The 27,351-nt window shown below is 36.2% G+C and overlaps 3 non-coding genes and 2 pseudogenes across 3 annotated transcripts; all 5 read left to right on the plus strand.

Annotated features, from left to right (window-relative positions):
* The first annotated feature begins 1,460 nt into the window (after positions 1–1,460).
* Positions 1,461–1,640, plus strand: LOC6653682. The gene has a single exon (XR_006955234.1). It is a non-coding gene; the product is annotated as a 5.8S ribosomal RNA (ribosomal RNA).
* A 331-nt stretch (positions 1,641–1,971) lies between these two features.
* LOC111519618 lies at positions 1,972–6,461 on the plus strand (annotated as a pseudogene).
* Positions 6,462–11,625: 5,164 nt separating this feature from the next.
* On the plus strand, positions 11,626–13,620 carry LOC124461733. Its single transcript, XR_006955238.1, has one exon. It is a non-coding gene; the product is annotated as a small subunit ribosomal RNA (ribosomal RNA).
* A 657-nt stretch (positions 13,621–14,277) lies between these two features.
* On the plus strand, positions 14,278–14,457 carry LOC124461732. The gene has a single exon (XR_006955236.1). It is a non-coding gene; the product is annotated as a 5.8S ribosomal RNA (ribosomal RNA).
* A 331-nt stretch (positions 14,458–14,788) lies between these two features.
* On the plus strand, positions 14,789–22,870 carry LOC124461731 (annotated as a pseudogene).
* The last annotated feature ends 4,481 nt before the right edge of the window (positions 22,871–27,351 follow it).

Below are 27,351 nucleotides of genomic sequence, written 5' to 3' on the forward strand. Positions count from 1 at the left end.
CCGGGGGAAGTATGGTTGCAAAGCTGAAACTTAAAGGAATTGACGGAAGGGCACCACCAGGAGTGGAGCCTGCGGCTTAATTTGACTCAACACGGGAAAACTTACCAGGTCCGAACATAAGTGTGTAAGACAGATTGATAGCTCTTTCTCGAATCTATGGGTGGTGGTGCATGGCCGTTCTTAGTTCGTGGAGTGATTTGTCTGGTTAATTCCGATAACGAACGAGACTCAAATATATTAAATAGATATCTTCAGGATTATGGTGTTGAAGCTTATATTGCCTTCATTCATGGTAGCAGTAAAATGTTTATTGTGTTTGAATGTGTTTATATAAGTGGAGCCGTACCTGTTGGTTTGTCCCATTATAAGGACACTAGCTTCTTAAATGGACAAATTGCGTCTAGCAATAATGAGATTGAGCAATAACAGGTCTGTGATGCCCTTAGATGTCCTGGGCTGCACGCGCGCTACAATGAAAGTATCAACGTGTATTTCCTAGACCGAGAGGTCCGGGTAAACCGCTGAACCACTTTCATGCTTGGGATTGTGAACTGAAACTGTTCACATGAACTTGGAATTCCTAGTAAGTGTGAGTCATTAACTCGCATTGATTACGTCCCTGCCCTTTGTGCACACCGCCCGTCGCTACTACCGATTGAATTATTTAGTGAGGTCTCCGGACGTGATCACTGTGACGCCTTGCGTGTTACGGTTGTTTCGCAAAAGTTGACCGAACTTGATTATTTAGAGGAAGTAAAAGTCGTAACAAGGTTTCCGTAGGTGAACCTGCGGAAGGATCATTATTGTATTTTCCAACCGTTATTAAAATAAATAAATACCAAATTAATATAAAGATATATAAAATGAAAATGAAATTGAAGATGAGAGCATAAAATGAAAATGAAATTGATTATTATTATTATTAAATCTGATCAGGGGAAGTCGATTTAAAACAATATTTGATTTGAAAAATTAAATTAAATTAAATTAAATTAAATTTAAATAAAGTAAAATGAGTATAAATATATAACAATTGACGGTAGAAAAAAAATATATTAACTCTTCTTGAATTATGTATTCCGATCGGAGATTGAAAATGATTTTTGTATATCTTTATTTATCTGCGTGTATATGTACCATAATATACAGGCGTTGCGTAATGTATTGGCCATTGTTGGTTTGGGCATACATTGGTTAAAGCAACATCCCAAATGTACAATGTTGTACCTGCATTTAAGGTTAACGTTTTACATAAATTGATAGTTTACTTTAAATTTCAAGTTTTTAAATTTTGTCAAGTCCAGTATTCAATCACTTATGTTAACTAAGACATTTCGCAGCATTCGTTTGGGTTAAGATTTTATTGAAGGAATTGATATATGCCAGTAAAATGGTGTATTTTTAATTTCTTTCAATAAAAATATTATTGACGTAATGAAATAAACAAACAATTTAATAATCACTCTAAGCGGTGGATCACTCGGCTCATGGGTCGATGAAGAACGCAGCAAACTGTGCGTCATCGTGTGAACTGCAGGACACATGAACATCGACATTTTGAACGCATATCGCAGTCCATGCTGTTATGGTACTTTAATTAATTTTAGAGTGCTGCTTGGACTACATATGGTTGAGGGTTGTAAGACTATGCTAAATAAGTTGTTTTAATATTTTACGAAATATTAAAGCATATGGTATATTATTGGATATATATGTATATTCATAATATTAATAATAATTGAAACACATTGGCTCACATATGTATGAGAAAAACGAAGATGTATAATTTTCTTTTTCAAATCAAATGATACTGAGGAATGTCTAGCATAAAAAATATTAAATTTTAATCTAGAATTGCCTCTTATTAATGATATGAAATGAAAAAATAATTGTGTCATAATATTATTCTTCACTTAAAGTAAAAATTAACAATGGTTTTAATATATTAAATAATATATTTGTGTGTATATACAACCTCAACTCATATGGGACTACCCCCTGAATTTAAGCATATTAATTAGGGGAGGAAAAGAAACTAACAAGGATTTTCTTAGTAGCGGCGAGCGAAAAGAAAATAGTTCAGCACTAAGTCACTTTGTCTTTATGGCAAATGTGAGATGCAGTGTATGGAGCATCAATATTCTAGTATGAGAAATTAATGATTTAAGTCCTTCTTAAATGAGGCCATTTACCCATAGAGGGTGCCAGGCCCGTATAACGTTAATGATTACTAGATGGTGTTTCCAAAGAGTCGTGTTGCTTGATAGTGCAGCACTAAGTGGGTGGTAAACTCCATCTAAAACTAAATATAACCATGAGACCGATAGTAAACAAGTACCGTGAGGGAAAGTTGAAAAGAACTCTGAATAGAGAGTTAAATAGTACGTGAAACTGCTTAGAGGTTAAGCCCGATGAACCTGAATATCCATTATGGAAAATTCATCATTAGAGTTTTAATATTTTAATAATATTATAATAATAGTGTGCATTTTTTCCATATAAGGACATTGTAATCTATTAACATAAACCAAATTTATCATAAAATATGACTTATAGTTTATTTAAATTATTTTGCTTGCATTTTAACATAGAATAAATGTCATTAATTTGATAAAGTGTTGATAGATTTATATGAATACAGTGCGTTAATTTTTCGGAATTATATAATAGCATGATTATCATTGATTTTCTGTGTTTATTATATGCACTTGTATGATTAACAATGCGAAAGATTCAGGATACCTTCGGGACCCGTCTTGAAACACGGACCAAGGAGTCTAACATATGTGCAAGTTATTGGGATATAAACCTAATAGCATAATTAACTTGACTAATAATGGGATTAGTTTTTTAACTATTTATAGATAATTAACACAATCCCGGGGCGTTCTATATAGTTATGTATAATGATATTTATATTATTTATACCTCTAACTGGAACGTACCTTGAGCATATATGCTGTGACCCGAAAGATGGTGAACTATACTTGATCAGGTTGAAGTCAGGGGAAACCCTGATGGAAGACCGAAACAGTTCTGACGTGCAAATCGATTGTCAGAATTGAGTATAGGGGCGAAAGACCAATCGAACCATCTAGTAGCTGGTTCCTTCCGAAGTTTCCCTCAGGATAGCTGGTGCATTTAAATGTTATATAAAATAATCTTATCTGGTAAAGCGAATGATTAGAGGCCTTAGGGTCGAAACGATCTTAACCTATTCTCAAACTTTAAATGGGTAAGAACCTTAACTTTCTTGATATGAAGTTTAAGGTTATGATATATTGTGCCCAGTGGGCCACTTTTGGTAAGCAGAACTGGCGCTGTGGGATGAACCAAACGTAATGTTACGGTGCCCAAATTAACAACTCATACAGAAACCATGAAAGGCGTTGGTTGCTTAAAACAGCAGGACGGTGATCATGGAAGTCGAAATCCGCTAAGGAGTGTGTAACAACTCACCTGCCGAAGCAACTAGCCCTTAAAATGGATGGCGCTTAAGTTGTATACCTATACATTACCGCTAAAGTAGATGATTTATATTATTTATAATATAAATTTTGAAACTTTAGTGAGTAGGAAGGTACAATGGTGTGCTTAGAAGTGTTTGGCGTAAGCCTGCATGGAGCCGCCATTGGTACAGATCTTGGTGGTAGTAGCAAATAATCGAATGAGACCTTGGAGGACTGAAGTGGAGAAGGGTTTCGTGTGAACAGTGGTTGATCACGAGTTAGTCGGTCCTAAGTTCAAGGCGAAAGCCGAAAATTTTCAAGTTTTAAAAATGTCAAATGAAATAATAAATAATAAAACACTTGAATAATTTTGAACGAAAGGGAATACGGTTCCAATTCCGTAACCTGTTGAGTATCCGTTTGTTATTAAATATGGGCCTCGTGCTCATCCTGGCAACAGGAACGACCATAAAGAAGCCGTCGAGAGGTATCGGAAGAGTTTTCTTTTCTGTTTTATAGCCGTACTACCATGGAAGTCTTTCGCAGAGAGATATGGTAGATGGGCTAGAAGAGCATGACATATACTGTTGTGTCGATATTTTCTCCTCGGACCTTGAAAATTTATGGTGGGGATACGCAAACTTCTCAACAGGCCGTACCAATATCCGCAGCTGGTCTCCAAGGTGAAGAGTCTCTAGTCGATAGAATAATGTAGGTAAGGGAAGTCGGCAAATTAGATCCGTAACTTCGGGATAAGGATTGGCTCTGAAGATTGAGATAGTCGGGCTTGATTGGGAAACAATAACATGGTTTATGTGCTCGTTCTGGGTAAATAGAGTTTCTATCATTTATGATAGTTATTTGTTCCCCGGATAGTTAGTTACGTAGCCAATTGTGGAACTTTCTTGCTAAAATTTTTAAGAATACTAATTTTTAATTAGTTCTTTTAAATTATAACGATTATCAATTAACAATCAATTCAGAACTGGCACGGACTTGGGGAATCCGACTGTCTAATTAAAACAAAGCATTGTGATGGCCCTAGCGGGTGTTGACACAATGTGATTTCTGCCCAGTGCTCTGAATGTCAAAGTGAAGAAATTCAAGTAAGCGCGGGTCAACGGCGGGAGTAACTATGACTCTCTTAAGGAGGACATGGTCCTGGTGAACGCAGAAGGTCAACGCAGAAATGCTATACTTCGTAAGTCCGGATCCAGGTCAAGTCGACTCGAAACCTCCTCGTGGTGTCCTCTGGATGCTATCTAGGCCATTGTCTAGTTAGTAACAGATTCGAGCGGCGGTATTCTGAAGGTCTAATCCTGACGAATATTAGAAAACGTTGGAATATGGTCTAGGATTACGTCCGCCTACGACCCCAGCGAACCAAGCAGAACTGAAAATTTGAGTACACTTTTAAATTGGAGCAAAATCCAACATAAATGATATATGATTTGACACATTCTAATCTTGGGGTTACGAACAAATTAACCAAAGGCGCTTGCTGCCTCAGCATGACATCTAAAAGAAGGCATAAACATCGTATGGCTAAAAAGAGGAGGTTTTAGTACGTAGGCGCTGTGGAACTTTATAGTTCTGATGATGCAGCGAATCGTGCATGCGGCAATTCACCCGTGGTAAGGTGACCGTATCTTTCGAAGATTTCCTCCCTCTGCGATCAAAAAAAAAAAAAAAAAAAAAATAGCCAAATGCCTCGTCATCTAATTAGTGACGCGCATGAATGGATTAACGAGATTCCTACTGTCCCTATCTACTATCTAGCGAAACCACAGCCAAGGGAACGGGCTTGGAATAATTAGCGGGGAAAGAAGACCCTTTTGAGCTTGACTCTAATCTGGCAGTGTAAGGAGACATAAGAGGTGTAGAATAAGTGGGAGATATTATTCCTTGTGTTTGATATCGCCAATGAAATACCACTACTCTTATTGTTTCCTTACTTACTTGATTAAATGGAACGTGTATCATTTCCTAGCCATTATACGGATATATTTATTATATCTTATGGTATTGGGTTTTGATGCAAGCTTCTTGATCAAAGTATCACGAGTTTGTTATATAATCGCAAACAAATTCTTTAATGAGAGAGTGCATTTATGTATTTTTAATTTGAAATATTTGGTATAACTCCAATTACTCAGGTATGATCCAATTCAAGGACATTGCCAGGTAGGGAGTTTGACTGGGGCGGTACATCTCTCAAATAATAACGGAGGTGTCCCAAGGCCAGCTCAGTGCGGACAGAAACCACACATAGAGCAAAAGGGCAAATGCTGACTTGATCTCGGTGTTCAGTACACACAGGGACAGCAAAAGCTCGGCCTATCGATCCTTTTGGTTTAAAGAGTTTTTAACAAGAGGTGTCAGAAAAGTTACCATAGGGATAACTGGCTTGTGGCGGCCAAGCGTTCATAGCGACGTCGCTTTTTGATCCTTCGATGTCGGCTCTTCCTATCATTGTGAAGCAAAATTCACCAAGCGTTGGATTGTTCACCCATGCAAGGGAACGTGAGCTGGGTTTAGACCGTCGTGAGACAGGTTAGTTTTACCCTACTAATGACAAAACGTTGTTGCGACAGCATTCCTGCGTAGTACGAGAGGAACCGCAGGTACGGACCAATGGCACAATACTTGTTCGAGCGAACAGTGGTATGACGCTACGTCCGTTGGATTATGCCTGAACGCCTCTAAGGTCGTATCCGTGCTGGACTGCAATGATAAATAAGGGGCAATTTGCATTGTATGGCTTCTAAACCATTAAAAGTTTATTTTATAAACGACAATGGATGTGATGCCAATGTTATTTGTAACATAGTAAATTGGGAGGATCTTCGATCACCTGATGCCGCGCTAGTTACTTATTAAAACATTATTTAATACAATGACAAAGCCTAGAATCAATTGTAAACGACTTTTGTAACAGGCAAGGTGTTGTAAGTGGTTGAGCAGCTGCCATACTGCGATCCACTGAAGCTTATCCTTTGCTTGATGATTCGATTTTTTTAAATTGCTGATGTACTATTATTATATGGAAGAGTATTTCATATAATAATAAGTCCATTTCTATCCTCTTTTTTTTTTAGGTAGCCAAATGTATCGTCATTTCTTTAGTGACGCAATGAATGTACTTTAAGAGATTCCTACTCTTCATGTTTAAATGGGTGAAAAAAAAAGTTATATATATATATAAGTTAAAAGAACGAATACGGCGTTTCAAACTGTGTTCGTCATAATGTAGCCAAATGAATCGTCATTTATTTAGTGACGCAATATATATATTTAAAGAGATTCCTACTGTACCTATTAAAAGGTCAAAAGAAAAAAATGTTATATGTATATAACTTTAATAAATGAAAACGGCGGTGCCAACTGTCATCTTCATAATGTTGCCAAATGAATTGTCATTTATTCAGAGATACAATAAATATTTTTAAAGAAACTCCTACTGTCCATATTGAAAGGTGGAAAAATAATGTTATATGTATATAACTTAAAAGAACGAAAACGGCGGTTTCAACTGTGATCGTCATAATGTAGCCAAATGAATCGTCATTTATTTAGTGACGCAATATATATATTTAAAGAGATTCCTACTGTACCTATTAAAAGGTCAAAAGAAAAAAATGTTATATGTATATAACTTTAATAAATGAAAACGGCGGTGCCAACTGTCATCTTCATAATGTTGCCAAATGAATTGTCATTTATTCAGAGACACAATAAATATATTTAAAGAAACTCCTACTGTCCATATTGAAAGGTGGAAAAATAATGTTATATGTATATAACTTAAAAGAACGAAAACGGCGGTTCCAACTGTGATCGTCATAATGTAGCCAAATGAATCGTCATTTATTTAGTGACGCAATATATATATTTAAAGAGATTCCTACTGTACCTATTAAAAGGTCAAAAGAAAAAAAATGTTATATGTATATAACTTTAATAAATGAAAACGGCGGTGCCAACTGTCATCTTCATAATTTATATGAAAAAAAAAAAATTTACTCAACATTAAAATTTTTCATATCATATGAAAATATATCATAACGTATGGGATTTATTTAATATCGCCCATATATATGAAAAAAAAAAAAATTTACTCAACATTCAAAATTTCTCATATCATATGAAAATATATCATAACGTATGCGATTTATTTAATATCGCCCATTTATATGAAAAAAAAAAAATTTACTTAACATTTAAAATTTTTCATATCATATGAAAATATATATCATAACGTATGGGATTTATTTAATTTCGCCCATTTATATGAAAAAAAAAATTTACTCAACATTTAAAATTTTTCATATCATATGAAAATATATCATAACGTATGCGATTTATTTAATTTCGCCCATTCATATGAAAAAAAAAAAAATTTACTCAACATTTAAAATTTTTCATATCATATGAAAATATATATCATAATGTATGGGATTTATTTAATTTCGCCCATTCATATGAAAAAAAAAAAAAAAAAAAAAAAAAAAAAAAAAAAAAAAAAAAAAAAAAAAAAAAAAAAAAAAAAAAAAAAAAAAAAAAAAAAAAAAAAAATTTACTCAACATTAAAATTTTTCATATCATATGAAAATATATCATAACGTATGGGATTTATTTAATTTCGCCCATTCATATGAAAAAAAAAAAAAATTTACTCAAATTAAACATTTATATCATATATAAAAATTATCAACATTAAATTTTCATATCATATGAAAATATATCATAACGTATGGGATTTATTTAATATCGACTATATATATGAAAAAAAATTTTACTAAAAACTAAAAATATTAATATCGCCCATTTATCGTATGGGAACATCCATATCATATGGGAATATGCATATCACATACGAATGTTTTATACTTTGGTGATTTCTTAAAAACGCCCATTTATTGTATGGGGAAAAAATGTTAATTTATTATTGAGTGGTACTTTCAAACATAAATGGTCAATTTCGAGAGTATGTGGCACAAAACCTACTTAGGTGGTGTGATGTCGAGCATGGTCAGTCATATGTTATATTGGTAAAATTCTTAAATTCATATGTCTTATGCATTTATAATCGGCAATGTCTATTTATTTATTTATTATAATGAAATTTGATGGTATTTATAAAAATACATATGAAAATTTATTGTTGAGTGGTACCTTCAAACATAAATGGTCAATTTCGAGAGTATGTGGCACAAAACCTACTTAGGTGGTGTGATGTCGAGCATGGTCAGTCATATGTAATATTGGTAAAATTCTTAAATACATATGTCTCATGCATTTATAATCGGCAATGTCTATTTATTTATTTATTATAATGAAATTTGATGGTATTTATAAAAATACATATGAAAATTTATTGTTGAGTGGTACCTTCATATATAAATGGTCCATTTCGAGAGTATGTGGCACAAAACCTACTTAGGTGGTGTGATGTCGAGCATGGTCAGTCATATGTAATATTGGTAAAATTCTTAAATACATATGTCTTATGCATTTATAATCGGCAATGTCTATTTATTTATTTATTATAATGAAATTTGATGGTATTTATAAAAATACATATGAAAATTTATTGTTGAGTGGTACCTTCAAACATAAATGGTCAATTTCGAGAGTATGTGGCACAAAACCTACTTAGGTGGTGTGATGTCGAGCATGGTCAGTCATATGTAATATTGGTAAAATTCTTAAATACATATGTCTTATGCATTTATAATCGGCAATGTCTATTTATTTATTTATTATAATGAAATTTGATGGTATTTATAAAAATACATATGAAAATTTATTGTTGAGTGGTACCTTCATATATAAATGGTCCATTTCGAGAGTATGTGGCACAAAACCTACTTAGGTGGTGTGATGTCGAGCATGGTCAGTCATATGTAATATTGGTAAAATTCTTAAATACATATGTCTTATGCATTTATAATCGGCAATGTCTATTTATTTATTTATTATAATGAAATTTGATGGTATTTATAAAAATACATATGAAAATTTATTGTTGAGTGGTACCTTCATATATAAATGGTCCATTTCGAGAGTATGTGGCACAAAACCTACTTAGGTGGTGTGATGTCGAGCATGGTCAGTCATATGTAATATTGGTAAAATTCTTAAATACATATGTCTATGCATTTATAATCGGCAATGTCTATTTATTTATTTATTATAATGAAATTTGATGGTATTTATAAAAATACATATGAAAATTTATTGTTGAGTGGTACCTTCATATATAAATGGTCCATTTCGAGAGTATGTGGCACAAAACCTACTTAGGTGGTGTGATGTCGAGCATGGTCAGTCATATGTAATATTGGTAAAATTCTTAAATACATATGTCTCATGCATTTATAATCGGCAATGTCTATTTATTTATTTATTATAATGAAATTTGATGGTATTTATAAAAATACATATGAAAATTTATTGTTGAGTGGTACCTTCATATATAAATGGTCCATTTCGAGAGTATGTGGCACAAAACCTACTTAGGTGGTGTGATGTCGAGCATGGTCAGTCATATGTAATATTGGTAAAATTCTTAAATACATATGTCTCATGCATCTATAATCGGCAATGTCTATTTATTTATTTATTATAATGAAATTTGATGGTATTTATAAAAATACATATGAAAATTTATTGTTGAGTGGTACCTTCATATATAAATGGTCCATTTCGAGAGTATGTGGCACAAAACCTACTTAGGTGGTGTGATGTCGAGCATGGTCAGTCATATGTAATATTGGTAAAATTCTTAAATACATATGTCTCATGCATTTATAATCGGCAATGTCTATTTATTTATTTATTATAATGAAATTTGATGGTATTTATAAAAATACATATGAAAATTTATTGTTGAGTGGTACCTTCATATATAAATGGTCCATTTCGAGAATATGTGGCACAAAACCTACTTAGGTGGTGTGATGTCGAGCATGGTCAGTCATATGTAATATTGGTAAAATTCTTAAATACATATGTCTTATGCATTTATAATCGGCAATGTCTATTTATTTATTTATTATAATGAAATTTGATGGTATTTATAAAAATACATATGAAAATTTATTGTTGAGTGGTACCTTCAAACATAAATGGTCAATTTCGAGAGTATGTGGCACAAAACCTACTTAGGTGGTGTGATGTCGAGCATGGTCAGTCATATGTAATATCGGTACATTTCTCAAATACATATGTCTCATGCATTTATAATCGGCAATGTCTATTTATTTATTTATTATAATGAAATTTGATGGTATTTATAAAAATACATATGAAAATTTATTGTTGAGTGGTACCTTCAAACATAAATGGTCGATTTCGAGAGTATGTGGCACAAAACCTACTCATGATGAACAGTGGTTGTTCAGTCATGTTGAAGGCTGCTCTACTTCAACGTTAATATGTCAAATGCAAAAGATAATGAAAAAGCCTACCAAGGTATTCTAAGGTGTATGATGAAACGATCTTAGGATCGTTCTCTCTGCTGAAGTTTATTCACTGGTTATATTTGGATTTATCGTTAATACTTGAGTAAAGATTATGGGCATTAAATTAGTTCTTAGTTTAATTGTTCATAATCTTTAACCTTTTATATAAGAAGAGTAAATAAGTATGCATCATAAATCTTGTTATGTTTGCAACTTAAATAATATGTCACTTATATAGAGCAAAAATTTTTCCATTATTAAAATCAAATTATTATTATTGAATTAATTTCTTATAATTATAAAACACTCATCTCACTTAATGTGAATGATGGTTTTACTTGATATATAATTTCACGCATTAAATGTCAAATTCAAGTTAAATTTTAAATTTAATATCAAAATACAAATGTTTATTTTCTTTTGAAATGAGCAAAATTAAAGCAAATGTGATTATATATTTTGTAAGTGTAAAAATAAAGATATTTTTGAACAAATTTATTAAACATATTCAATTAATGAAAAACGAAAATGAACGCTATTAAATTATGGCCGTATTCGTAGAATGTTACCACAAATAATATATGTATTTTAATTTATTTTATTCAAAAATATATCATATTGTCAAGTATCTTTAAATATTTAAAAATATGTGTTTGTTAAAAATCATAAAACTTATCGTTATTTTAACAACACATTTAATAAATAACATTATTCTGGTTGATCCTGCCAGTAGTTATATGCTTGTCTCAAAGATTAAGCCATGCATGTCTAAGTACACACGAATTAAAAGTGAAACCGCAAAAGGCTCATTATATCAGTTATGGTTCCTTAGATCGTTAACAGTTACTTGGATAACTGTGGTAATTCTAGAGCTAATACATGCAATTAAAACACGGACCTTCTGGGACGTGTGCTTTTATTAGACTAAAACCAAGCGATCAATTGATCGTTATATTGGTTGAACTCTAGATAACATGCAGATCGTATGGTCTTGTACCGACGACAGATCTTTCAAATGTCTGCCCTATCAACTTTTGATGGTAGTATCTAGGACTACCATGGTTGCAACGGGTAACGGGGAATCAGGGTTCGATTCCGGAGAGGGAGCCTGAGAAACGGCTACCACATCTAAGGAAGGCAGCAGGCGCGTAAATTACCCACTCCCAGCTCGGGGAGGTAGTGACGAAAAATAACAATACAGGACTCATATCCGAGGCCCTGTAATTGGAATGAGTACACTTTAAATCCTTTAACAAGGACCAATTGGAGGGCAAGTCTGGTGCCAGCAGCCGCGGTAATTCCAGCTCCAATAGCGTATATTAAAGTTGTTGCGGTTAAAACGTTCGTAGTTGAACTTGTGCTTCATACGGGTAGTACAACATACATTTGTAGTTAGTACTATACCTTTATGTATGTAAGCGTATTATCGGTGGAGTTCTTATATGTAATTAAGTACTTGTACTTTTTTATATATTCCTCCTATTTAAAAACCTACATTAGTGCTCTTAATCGAGTGTTTTTGTGGGCCGGTACAATTACTTTGAACAAATTAGAGTGCTTAAAGCAGGCTTCAAATGCCTGAATATTCTGTGCATGGGATAATGAAATAAGACCTCTGTTCTGCTTTCATTGGTTTTCAGATCAAGAGGTAATGATTAATAGAAGCAGTTTGGGGGCATTAGTATTACGACGCGAGAGGTGAAATTCTTGGACCGTCGTAAGACTAACTTAAGCGAAAGCATTTGCCAAAGATGTTTTCATTAATCAAGAACGAAAGTTAGAGGTTCGAAGGCGATCAGATACCGCCCTAGTTCTAACCATAAACGATGCCAGCTAGCAATTGGGTGTAGCTACTTTTATGGCTCTCTCAGTCGCTTCCCGGGAAACCAAAGCTTTTGGGCTCCGGGGGAAGTATGGTTGCAAAGCTGAAACTTAAAGGAATTGACGGAAGGGCACCACCAGGAGTGGAGCCTGCGGCTTAATTTGACTCAACACGGGAAAACTTACCAGGTCCGAACATAAGTGTGTAAGACAGATTGATAGCTCTTTCTCGAATCTATGGGTGGTGGTGCATGGCCGTTCTTAGTTCGTGGAGTGATTTGTCTGGTTAATTCCGATAACGAACGAGACTCAAATATATTAAATAGATATCTTCAGGATTATGGTGTTGAAGCTTATATTGCCTTCATTCATGGTAGCAGTAAAATGTTTATTGTGTTTGAATGTGTTTATATAAGTGGAGCCGTACCTGTTGGTTTGTCCCATTATAAGGACACTAGCTTCTTAAATGGACAAATTGCGTCTAGCAATAATGAGATTGAGCAATAACAGGTCTGTGATGCCCTTAGATGTCCTGGGCTGCACGCGCGCTACAATGAAAGTATCAACGTGTATTTCCTAGACCGAGAGGTCCGGGTAAACCGCTGAACCACTTTCATGCTTGGGATTGTGAACTGAAACTGTTCACATGAACTTGGAATTCCTAGTAAGTGTGAGTCATTAACTCGCATTGATTACGTCCCTGCCCTTTGTGCACACCGCCCGTCGCTACTACCGATTGAATTATTTAGTGAGGTCTCCGGACGTGATCACTGTGACGCCTTGCGTGTTACGGTTGTTTCGCAAAAGTTGACCGAACTTGATTATTTAGAGGAAGTAAAAGTCGTAACAAGGTTTCCGTAGGTGAACCTGCGGAAGGATCATTATTGTATTTTCCAACCGTTATTAAAATAAATAAATACCAAATTAATATAAAGATATATAAAATGAAAATGAAATTGAAGATGAGAGCATAAAATGAAAATGAAATTGATTATTATTATTATTAAATCTGATCAGGGGAAGTCGATTTAAAACAATATTTGATTTGAAAAATTAAATTAAATTAAATTAAATTAAATTTAAATAAAGTAAAATGAGTATAAATATATAACAATTGACGGTAGAAAAAAAATATATTAACTCTTCTTGAATTATGTATTCCGATCGGAGATTGAAAATGATTTTTGTATATCTTTATTTATCTGCGTGTATATGTACCATAATATACAGGCGTTGCGTAATGTATTGGCCATTGTTGGTTTGGGCATACATTGGTTAAAGCAACATCCCAAATGTACAATGTTGTACCTGCATTTAAGGTTAACGTTTTACATAAATTGATAGTTTACTTTAAATTTCAAGTTTTTAAATTTTGTCAAGTCCAGTATTCAATCACTTATGTTAACTAAGACATTTCGCAGCATTCGTTTGGGTTAAGATTTTATTGAAGGAATTGATATATGCCAGTAAAATGGTGTATTTTTAATTTCTTTCAATAAAAATATTATTGACGTAATGAAATAAACAAACAATTTAATAATCACTCTAAGCGGTGGATCACTCGGCTCATGGGTCGATGAAGAACGCAGCAAACTGTGCGTCATCGTGTGAACTGCAGGACACATGAACATCGACATTTTGAACGCATATCGCAGTCCATGCTGTTATGGTACTTTAATTAATTTTAGAGTGCTGCTTGGACTACATATGGTTGAGGGTTGTAAGACTATGCTAAATAAGTTGTTTTAATATTTTACGAAATATTAAAGCATATGGTATATTATTGGATATATATGTATATTCATAATATTAATAATAATTGAAACACATTGGCTCACATATGTATGAGAAAAACGAAGATGTATAATTTTCTTTTTCAAATCAAATGATACTGAGGAATGTCTAGCATAAAAAATATTAAATTTTAATCTAGAATTGCCTCTTATTAATGATATGAAATGAAAAAATAATTGTGTCATAATATTATTCTTCACTTAAAGTAAAAATTAACAATGGTTTTAATATATTAAATAATATATTTGTGTGTATATACAACCTCAACTCATATGGGACTACCCCCTGAATTTAAGCATATTAATTAGGGGAGGAAAAGAAACTAACAAGGATTTTCTTAGTAGCGGCGAGCGAAAAGAAAATAGTTCAGCACTAAGTCACTTTGTCTTTATGGCAAATGTGAGATGCAGTGTATGGAGCATCAATATTCTAGTATGAGAAATTAATGATTTAAGTCCTTCTTAAATGAGGCCATTTACCCATAGAGGGTGCCAGGCCCGTATAACGTTAATGATTACTAGATGGTGTTTCCAAAGAGTCGTGTTGCTTGATAGTGCAGCACTAAGTGGGTGGTAAACTCCATCTAAAACTAAATATAACCATGAGACCGATAGTAAACAAGTACCGTGAGGGAAAGTTGAAAAGAACTCTGAATAGAGAGTTAAATAGTACGTGAAACTGCTTAGAGGTTAAGCCCGATGAACCTGAATATCCATTATGGAAAATTCATCATTAGAGTTTTAATATTTTAATAATATTATAATAATAGTGTGCATTTTTTCCATATAAGGACATTGTAATCTATTAACATAAACCAAATTTATCATAAAATATGACTTATAGTTTATTTAAATTATTTTGCTTGCATTTTAACATAGAATAAATGTCATTAATTTGATAAAGTGTTGATAGATTTATATGAATACAGTGCGTTAATTTTTCGGAATTATATAATAGCATGATTATCATTGATTTTCTGTGTTTATTATATGCACTTGTATGATTAACAATGCGAAAGATTCAGGATACCTTCGGGACCCGTCTTGAAACACGGACCAAGGAGTCTAACATATGTGCAAGTTATTGGGATATAAACCTAATAGCATAATTAACTTGACTAATAATGGGATTAGTTTTTTAACTATTTATAGATAATTAACACAATCCCGGGGCGTTCTATATAGTTATGTATAATGATATTTATATTATTTATACCTCTAACTGGAACGTACCTTGAGCATATATGCTGTGACCCGAAAGATGGTGAACTATACTTGATCAGGTTGAAGTCAGGGGAAACCCTGATGGAAGACCGAAACAGTTCTGACGTGCAAATCGATTGTCAGAATTGAGTATAGGGGCGAAAGACCAATCGAACCATCTAGTAGCTGGTTCCTTCCGAAGTTTCCCTCAGGATAGCTGGTGCATTTAAATGTTATATAAAATAATCTTATCTGGTAAAGCGAATGATTAGAGGCCTTAGGGTCGAAACGATCTTAACCTATTCTCAAACTTTAAATGGGTAAGAACCTTAACTTTCTTGATATGAAGTTTAAGGTTATGATATATTGTGCCCAGTGGGCCACTTTTGGTAAGCAGAACTGGCGCTGTGGATGAACAAACGTAATGTAGTGCCAAATAAAATCAAAAACATGAAGCGTGGTTGTAAACAGCAGACGTGATCATGGAAGTCGAAATCCGCTAAGGAGTGTGTAACAACTCACCTGCCGAAGCAACTAGCCCTTAAAATGGATGGCGCTTAAGTTGTATACCTATACATTACCGCTAAAGTAGATGATTTATATTATTTATAATATAAATTTTGAAACTTTAGTGAGTAGGAAGGTACAATGGTGTGCTTAGAAGTGTTTGGCGTAAGCCTGCATGGAGCCGCCATTGGTACAGATCTTGGTGGTAGTAGCAAATAATCGAATGAGACCTTGGAGGACTGAAGTGGAGAAGGTTTCGTGTGAACAGTGGTTGATCACGAGTTAGTCGGTCCTAAGTTCAAGGCGAAAGCCGAAAATTTTCAAGTTTTAAAAATGTCAAATGAAATAATAAATAATAAAACACTTGAATAATTTTGAACGAAAGGGAATACGGTTCCAATTCCGTAACCTGTTGAGTATCCGTTTGTTATTAAATATGGGCCTCGTGCTCATCCTGGCAACAGGAACGACCATAAAGAAGCCGTCGAGAGGTATCGGAAGAGTTTTCTTTTCTGTTTTATAGCCGTACTACCATGGAAGTCTTTCGCAGAGAGATATGGTAGATGGGCTAGAAGAGCATGACATATACTGTTGTGTCGATATTTTCTCCTCGGACCTTGAAAATTTATGGTGGGGATACGCAAACTTCTCAACAGGCCGTACCAATATCCGCAGCTGGTCTCCAAGGTGAAGAGTCTCTAGTCGATAGAATAATGTAGGTAAGGGAAGTCGGCAAATTAGATCCGTAACTTCGGGATAAGGATTGGCTCTGAAGATTGAGATAGTCGGGCTTGATTGGGAAACAATAACATGGTTTATGTGCTCGTTCTGGGTAAATAGAGTTTCTATCATTTATGATAGTTATTTGTTCCCCGGATAGTTAGTTACGTAGCCAATTGTGGAACTTTCTTGCTAAAATTTTTAAGAATACTAATTTTTAATTAGTTCTTTTAAATTATAACGATTATCAATTAACAATCAATTCAGAACTGGCACGGACTTGGGGAATCCGACTGTCTAATTAAAACAAAGCATTGTGATGGCCCTAGCGGGTGTTGACACAATGTGATTTCTGCCCAGTGCTCTGAATGTCAAAGTGAAGAAATTCAAGTAAGCGCGGGTCAACGGCGGGAGTAACTATGACTCTCTCAAATATTTCATGTATTGTGCTGGGTATACTCGAAGCTAGATGTACTAACCTCTAGCTTTTCTTATACTTTTGCCTGCTACCTTGGCATTACATCTAAAAAGGTACAAACATCGCATTGTCAAAAAGAGGTGGTTTTAGTACGTAGGCGCTGTGGGACTTCATTGTCCCGGTGATGCAGCGAATCGTGCATACGAGATTGTCCAGTAGTTGGTTGCTCGTATCTTTAGAAGATTTCCTTCCTCGGCGATCAAAAAAAAAAAAAAAAAAAATAGCCAAATGCCTCGTCATCTAATTAGTGACGCGCATGAATGGATTAACGAGATTCCTACTGTCCCTATCTACTGGTCGAGTCGCTAATCACCGAGGCTGGAGTATGCGTGAGGGTCACGGGTAAATTTGGCTCTATTTACCTGACCTCACTGTACTGCCATGCACATGCTGAGTTGATGGGCGCTTTCCAGTACATGGATGCCATACTGCTACTGGCGAGCAGTACTCCGGTCATCCTCTGCCTAGATGCGAACGCTGTATCCCCGATGTGGTTCTGTAAACGCTACGATAGCTATCGTGGCCAGCCGAACTACAGACGGGGTGAGCAGCTAGAGGATTGGATTCTCGCAAGCCGAGCCGGAGTCGTCAACAGATTCAGCGAGGTGTACACGTTCGATAATCGCCGTGGACAGAGCGATATTGACGTAACAATCGTTAGCGAAGCAGCGTCTGCGTGGGCCGCGTATGACTGGAGTGTGGACGAGTGGGAGATGAGCGACCACAACATTATCACTGTTGTAGTGACGCCTTCCCCAGACACAGTTGAGAGCACATATGCTCCTGTGCCGTCCTGGAAGCTCAGGAATGCTAACTGGCGGTTGTTCGACTCTGAACTGGTAGAGGAAATTCGGGAGCACCTTCCGTTGGAGCACATCAGGATGTCGCCGTTGGACTCCTCGGTGTCTGCGCTACGCCTTGCCGTACAGTCTACGTGCGACAGGGTGCTAGGTCGCAGAACGTCGCGAGCCGCTGGAAAGGTGAAGTGGTGGTCCACTGAGCTGAGTACAAAACGTCATGAAGTCAGGAGACTTAGGCGGAGGCTCCAGGATGCTAGGCGCAGAGGGAACGAATCTGCGCAGTTTCTTGCAACTCATCTGCGGACGGCGGTCCGCGAGTTCAAGAAGCTCATCCTGAAGACGAAGGAGGACCATTGGCGGAACTTCGTTGGAGACCACAGAGATGACCCATGGGGGCATGCGTACAAGATTTGCCGAGGACGAAAGCGGTCCACAGAGTTGGGATGCCTTCGCGAGGATGGCAGGCCAGTCGTAACCTGGCACGACTGCGCGAGTCTCCTCCTCCGTAACTTCTTCCCAGTTGCGGCAGCGAGTGACGACATTGTCATTCCAAGCGGAGCTACACCGGTTCTCGAAGCCTTCGAGATCGGAGTATGCGTCGCCCGGTTGAAGAGCAGGCGCTCTCCCGGATTGGACGGCATCACAGGTGGTATCTGCAAGGCAGTATGGCGTGCTATCCCCGAGCACATAACAGCGTTGTTATCTCGCTGTGTGGCAGAGGGATATTTTCCCCTTGAGTGGAAATGCCCGAGAGTAGTGGCGCTCCTCAAGGGCCCCGATAAGGAAAGGAGTGATCCAGCTTCCTATCGGGGCATCTGCCTGCTGCCAGTGTTTGGCAAGGTGCTAGAGGGGATCATGGTGAATCGGATGAAAGAGGTGCTTCCGGAAGGAAATAGATGGCAATTCGGCTTTCGACCTGGACGCTGTGTTGAGGATGCCTGGCACCACGTAAAGGCCAGCGTTGCCGCCAGCCAGGCGGTATACGTGTTGGGTCTTTTCGTGGATTTCAAGGGTGCCTTCGACAACGTTGAGTGGAGCGCTGTGATGCGCCGCTTGATCGACGCGGGATGCCAGGAAGCCAGCTTATGGAGAAGCTTCTTCAGTGGCAGAAAAGCGAGGATGACCAGCAGATTCGGAGAGGTTGACGTGGAGGTCACTCGAGGATGTCCGCAGGGATCCATCAGTGGACCATTTATTTGGAACACTATGATGGATGTGCTGCTCCAACGTTTGGAGCCCCTGTGTGTATTCAGTGCGTATGCAGACGATCTGCTGGTCCTCGTCGAGGGAAGGTCGAGAGCCGAGCTGGAACGTCGTGGAAAGGAGCTGATGTCTGTCGTGGGAGCCTGGGTAGCTGAAGTCGGAGTTTCGATTTCGACCAGCAAGACGGCAATGATGTTACTTAAAGGGAGATTGGCCGCTTCTAGGTCACCCTTTGTAGAGTTTGCAGGAGCAGGCCTACGTTATGTAACACAATACCGATACCTGGGCATCACAGTCGGCGAGCGGCTTAGTTTTCAGCCGCACATCGCAGGATTACGCGGTAAGTTGGCTGGAGTCAGTGGTGCACTCAGTCGCGTTCTGAGGGTTGACTGGGGTCTCAGTCCCCGATCCAGACGCACTGTGTATGCTGGACTCATGGTGCCTTGTGCGCTATTTGGTGCCTCAGTGTGGTATTCCGCGGTTAAGAGTACGATGGTCGCCAGGAGGCACCTCTGCTCTTGCCAGAGAGTCATGCTCTTGGGATGCCTGCCGGTATGCCGTACAGTGTCCACTGTGGCACTGCAGGTGCTTGCTGGAGCCCCCCCTTGGACTTGGTTGCCAGGCAACTGGCGATTAGGTACAAGGTGAAGCATTCCCACCCGTTGGAGGAAGGCGATTGGCTGTTCGGTCTGGATGTGGCAAATCTGGATCGGAAGCAGATGAAGGCGATGCTGGATGAACGTATGTGCTGCGAGTGGCAACGCAGGTGGGATGACGATGAGCACGGTCGACCGACTCATGAGTTTATCCCGGACGCATGCTTCGTCTTCAGCCGGAAGGACTTTGGTTTTGGACTTCACGCTGGATTCTTGCTGACTGGCCATGGATCGCTGAATGCATTCCTGTATGAGAGAAGTCTGAGTAGGACGCCCACATGTCAATGTGGTGCGCTTTGCGAAGACTGGCAGCACGTGCTAGTGGCTTGCCCACTCTACACAGATTTGCGAGACCTCGATGGACTTGGTGTTAGAAGGGAGGATACCCGTTGGGACTTTTCCCGGGTCCTGGACACACCGGAGCAGCTCCAGATGTTGGAATTGTTTGCGCGAGCGGCATTTAAAAGGCGGCGACGAATGACACAGGATCAACCAGTGCCGGGTCGGACGGGCCAAAACTGGTAGCAGTAGCTCACACACACTGCAAAGCCGTACCAGAGCGCTTTAATCTGGCAGATGAACCCCCATCGGGGTGACTCGGGGATGATCCATTCCTTGTTCAGGTGAACAAAAATGGCTAGTAGTTTCGACTACGAACAGCCCGCCAAAGCTGCAAATCTGGTAGACGAACCCCATGAGGGGGGAGTTGAGGATGATCCATTCCCTGTTCGTGTTGAACAAAAATGGCTAGTAGTCTCTGACTGCGAACAGCCCGCCAAAGCTGCAATCTGGTAGACGAACCCCATGAGGGGGGAGTTGAGGATGATCCATTCCATGTTCGTGTTGAACTAAAATGGCTAGTAGTTTCGACTGCGAACAGCCCGCCAAAGCTGCAAATCTGGTAGACGAACCCCATGAGGGGCGAGTCGGGGATGATCCATTCCATGTTCGTGTTGAACTAAAATGGCTAGTAGTTTCGACTGCGAACAGCCCGCCAAAGCTGCAAATCTGGTAGACGAACCCCATGAGGGGCGAGTCGGGGATGATCCATTCCATGTTCGTGTTGAACTAAAATGGCTAGTAGTTTCGACTGCGAACAGCCCGCCAAAGCTGCAAATCTGGTAGACGAACCCCATGAGGGGGGAGTCGGGGATGATCCATTCCCTGTTCGTGCTGAACAGAAATGGCTAGTAGTTTCGACTGCGAACAGCCCGCCAAAGCTGCAAATCTGGTAGACAAACCCCATGAGGGGCGAGTCGGGGATGATCCATTCCATGTTCGTGTTGAACTAAAATGGCTAGTAGTCTCTGACTGCGAACAGCCCGCCAAAGCTGCAATCTGGTAGACGAACCCTAGTTGGGGGGAGTCGAGGACGATCCATTCCGTGTTGTCGAGGACACATATGGCTAGTAGTTTCGACTGCGAACAGCCGACCGAAGCTGTGATTCGGTACTACGGGATGGGCTAGTGGCCCAAGGCTAGCCCAATTAGTGGTTGGCCCCCTTGTGGGAGATCGTAGTGGCTGTGGTTTGATACCCAAATGCGGGGAGAGTCATTCGACTCAGCGTGGAGTTGCGTTACACAACCGGGTGCTGTACCCATAGACCAGCAGAGGTTTTAGATGGGCCTCGCTCCTTACCCAGGGGGAGTGTCATGTCCGACAGCATGGCATTCAATAGGCACTGACGAGATGCTGCAATAGCAGTATCTCCGAAGGGCGTTGGTTGACGCATTGTTTTGACCCGCTGTACTATATGTCACGGATATATTTATTATATCTTATGGTATTGGGTTTTGATGCAAGCTTCTTGATCAAAGTATCACGAGTTTGTTATATAATCGCAAACAAATTCTTTAATGAGAGAGTGCATTTATGTATTTTTAATTTGAAATATTTGGTATAACTCCAATTACTCAGGTATGATCCAATTCAAGGACATTGCCAGGTAGGGAGTTTGACTGGGGCGGTACATCTCTCAAATAATAACGGAGGTGTCCCAAGGCCAGCTCAGTGCGGACAGAAACCACACATAGAGCAAAAGGGCAAATGCTGACTTGATCTCGGTGTTCAGTACACACAGGGACAGCAAAAGCTCGGCCTATCGATCCTTTTGGTTTAAAGAGTTTTTAACAAGAGGTGTCAGAAAAGTTACCATAGGGATAACTGGCTTGTGGCGGCCAAGCGTTCATAGCGACGTCGCTTTTTGATCCTTCGATGTCGGCTCTTCCTATCATTGTGAAGCAAAATTCACCAAGCGTTGGATTGTTCACCCATGCAAGGGAACGTGAGCTGGGTTTAGACCGTCGTGAGACAGGTTAGTTTTACCCTACTAATGACAAAACGTTGTTGCGACAGCATTCCTGCGTAGTACGAGAGGAACCGCAGGTACGGACCAATGGCACAATACTTGTTCGAGCGAACAGTGGTATGACGCTACGTCCGTTGGATTATGCCTGAACGCCTCTAAGGTCGTATCCGTGCTGGACTGCAATGATAAATAAGGGGCAATTTGCATTGTATGGCTTCTAAACCATTAAAAGTTTATTTTATAAACGACAATGGATGTGATGCCAATGTTATTTGTAACATAGTAAATTGGGAGGATCTTCGATCACCTGATGCCGCGCTAGTTACTTATTAAAACATTATTTAATACAATGACAAAGCCTAGAATCAATTGTAAACGACTTTTGTAACAGGCAAGGTGTTGTAAGTGGTTGAGCAGCTGCCATACTGCGATCCACTGAAGCTTATCCTTTGCTTGATGATTCGATTTTTTTAAATTGCTGATGTACTATTATTATATGGAAGAGTATTTCATATAATAATAAGTCCATTTCTATCCTCTTTTTTTTTAGGTAGCCAAATGTATCGTCATTTCTTTAGTGACGCAATGAATGTACTTTAAGAGATTCCTACTCTTCATGTTTAAATGGGTGAAAAAAAAAGTTATATATATATATAAGTTAAAAGAACGAATACGGCGTTTCAAACTGTGTTCGTCATAATGTAGCCAAATGAATCGTCATTTATTTAGTGACGCAATATATATATTTAAAGAGATTCCTACTGTACCTATTAAAAGGTCAAAAGAAAAAAATGTTATATGTATATAACTTTAATAAATGAAAACGGCGGTGCCAACTGTCATCTTCATAATGTTGCCAAATGAATTGTCATTTATTCAGAGATACAATAAATATTTTTAAAGAAACTCCTACTGTCCATATTGAAAGGTGGAAAAATAATGTTATATGTATATAACTTAAAAGAACGAAAACGGCGGTTTCAACTGTGATCGTCATAATGTAGCCAAATGAATCGTCATTTATTTAGTGACGCAATATATATATTTAAAGAGATTCCTACTGTACCTATTAAAAGGTCAAAAGAAAAAAAAGTTATATGTATATAACTTTAATAAATGAAAACGGCGGTGCCAACTGTCATCTTCATAATGTTGCCAAATGAACCAAAAAAAAAAAAAAAAAAAAAAAAAAAAAAAAAAATATATGAAAATATATCATAACGTATGGGATTTATTTAATATCGCCCATATATATGAAAAAAAAAAAAATTTACTCAACATTCAAAATTTCTCATATCATATGAAAATATATCATAACGTATGCGATTTATTTAATATCGCCCATTTATATGAAAAAAAAAAAATTTACTTAACATTTAAAATTTTTCATATCATATGAAAATATATATCATAACGTATGGGATTTATTTAATTTCGCCCATTTATATGAAAAAAAAAAATTTACTCAACATTTAAAATTTTTCATATCATATGAAAATATATCATAACGTATGCGATTTATTTAATTTCGCCCATTCATATGAAAAAAAAAAAAAATTTACTCAACATTTAAAATTTTTCATATCATATGAAAATATATATCATAATGTATGGGATTTATTTAATTTCGCCCATTCATATGAAAAAAAAAAAAATTTACTCAACATTAAAATTTTTCATATCATATGAAAATATATCATAACGTATGGGATTTATTTAATATCGCCCATATATATGAAAAAAAAAAACAAATTTACTCAACATTTAAAATTTTTCATATCATATGAAAATATATCATAACGTATGGGATTTATTTAATTTCGCCCATTTATATGAAAAAAAAAATTTACTCAACATTTAAAATTTTTCATATCATATGAAAATATATCATAACGTATGGGATTTATTTAATTTCGCCCATTTATATGAAAAAAAAAAATTTACTCAACATTTAAAATTTTTCATATCATATGAAAATATATCATAACGTATGCGATTTATTTAATTTCGCCCATTCATATGAAAAAAAAAAAAATTTACTCAACATTTAAAATTTTTCATATCATATGAAAATATATATCATAACGTATGGGATTTATTTAATTTCGCCCATTTATATGAAAAAAAAAAAATTACTCAACATTCAAAATTTCTCATATCGTATGAAAATATATATCATAACGTATGCGATTTATTTAATTTCGCCCATTCATATGAAAAAAATAAAAATTTACTCAACATTTAAAATTTTTCATATCATATGAAAATATATCATAACGTATGGGATTTATTTAATATCGACTATATATATTTTTTTTTTTTTTTTTTTTTTTTGGTTCTGTTTACTTTATTTAAGATCTATCCAAGGGACAATTACTAAAAACTAAAAATATTAATATCGCCCATTTATCGTATGGGAACATCCATATCATATGGGAATATGCATATCACATACGAATGTTTTATACTTTGGTGATTTCTTAAAAACGCCCATTTATTGTATGGGGAAAAAATGTTAATTTATTATTGAGTGGTACTTTCAAACATAAATGGTCAATTTCGAGAGTATGTGGCACAAAACCTACTTAGGTGGTGTGATGTCGAGCATGGTCAGTCATATGTTATATTGGTAAAATTCTTAAATTCATATGTCTTATGCATTTATAATCGGCAATGTCTATTTATTTATTTATTATAATGAAATTTGATGGTATTTATAAAAATACATATGAAAATTTATTGTTGAGTGGTACCTTCAAACATAAATGGTCAATTTCGAGAGTATGTGGCACAAAACCTACTTAGGTGGTGTGATGTCGAGCATGGTCAGTCATATGTAATATTGGTAAAATTCTTAAATACATATGTCTCATGCATTTATAATCGGCAATGTCTATTTATTTATTTATTATAATGAAATTTGATGGTATTTATAAAAATACATATGAAAATTTATTGTTGAGTGGTACCTTCATATATAAATGGTCCATTTCGAGAGTATGTGGCACAAAACCTACTTAGGTGGTGTGATGTCGAGCATGGTCAGTCATATGTAATATTGGTAAAATTCTTAAATACATATGTCTTATGCATTTATAATCGGCAATGTCTATTTATTTATTTATTATAATGAAATTTGATGGTATTTATAAAAATACATATGAAAATTTATTGTTGAGTGGTACCTTCAAACATAAATGGTCAATTTCGAGAGTATGTGGCACAAAACCTACTTAGGTGGTGTGATGTCGAGCATGGTCAGTCATATGTAATATTGGTAAAATTCTTAAATACATATGTCTTATGCATTTATAATCGGCAATGTCTATTTATTTATTTATTATAATGAAATTTGATGGTATTTATAAAAATACATATGAAAATTTATTGTTGAGTGGTACCTTCATATATAAATGGTCCATTTCGAGAGTATGTGGCACAAAACCTACTTAGGTGGTGTGATGTCGAGCATGGTCAGTCATATGTAATATTGGTAAAATTCTTAAATACATATGTCTTATGCATTTATAATCGGCAATGTCTATTTATTTATTTATTATAATGAAATTTGATGGTATTTATAAAAATACATATTTTTTTTTTTTTTTTTTTTTTTTTTTTTTTTTTGGTTCTGTTTACTTTATTTAAGATCTATCCAAGGGACAATTATTAAATTTGATCAAACGTTAACATATGGCAAAAATTACAAAATGTGATGATACATACAATTTATAAATAACAATTAATAAATTTGATTAAACGTTGGCATTGGAGGACAATAAGTACGGACTGATTAGGATAATGTCAGTGTGGGTCCTAGGGGCTGCTCAGCTCAGACGGAAAGGTAGGTCCAGTGGATGGTGACGTTTAAGCCTTCTGATGTGTAAGCTATTGTCCAGCAGGTTGATTGCTAGACTGTTCTCATGATTACTCAGCCTCTCAATGTAGCTCTTCGCTCTGCTCTGAATGGTCTCGAGCACCGTCTCCACCTCCAGTTCACGGTGTAGTATTTTGTTTGTCATATAGAACGGTGCACCAGTTATCACGCGTAGGAGTTTGGACTGAAAGCTTTGAATTCTCTGGATGTTGGAGGCGCTAGCTGTGCCCCATAGTTGAATCCCGTATGCCATATTGGTTTCAGCATCGTATTGTATAGCAGGATTTTGTTTTGGAGTCTCAACTTGGACCTGCCTCCTAGGAGCCAGTACATTTTTCCGAGCTTAGTATCCAGCTGTTTGCGTTTGTTTTTAGTATGGGAGGCCCAGGTTAGGCGCCTGTCCATGGTCAGTCCCAGGTACTTGGCTTCATCCGATCTGGGAATGGTTTGACCATCCAACGTTACTGGTGGACAGTCGTCTCCTTTCAATGCGAAGGTGGTGTGTTGGGACTTTTCTGGTTATATTTGGATTTATCGTTAATACTTGAGTAAAGATTATGGGCATTAAATTAGTTCTTAGTTTAATTGTTCATAATCTTTAACCTTTTATATAAGAAGAGTAAATAAGTATGCATCATAAATCTTGTTATGTTTGCAACTTAAATAATATGTCACTTATATAGAGCAAAAATTTTTCCATTATTAAAATCAAATTATTATTATTGAATTAATTTCTTATAATTATAAAACACTCATCTCACTTAATGTGAATGATGGTTTTACTTGATATATAATTTCACGCATTAAATGTCAAATTCAAGTTAAATTTTAAATTTAATATCAAAATACAAATGTTTATTTTCTTTTGAAATGAGCAAAATTAAAGCAAATGTGATTATATATTTTGTAAGTGTAAAAATAAAGATATTTTGAACAAATTTATTAAATATATTCAATTAATGAAAAACGAAAATGAACGCTATTAAATTATGGCCGTATTCGTAGAATGTTACCACAAATAATATATGTATTTTAATTTATTTTATTCAAAAATATATCATATTGTCAA

Source organism: Drosophila willistoni, unplaced genomic scaffold (genome assembly GCF_018902025.1).
Source record: "Drosophila willistoni isolate 14030-0811.24 unplaced genomic scaffold, UCI_dwil_1.1 Seg610, whole genome shotgun sequence".
Taxonomy (NCBI): domain Eukaryota; kingdom Metazoa; phylum Arthropoda; class Insecta; order Diptera; family Drosophilidae; genus Drosophila; species Drosophila willistoni.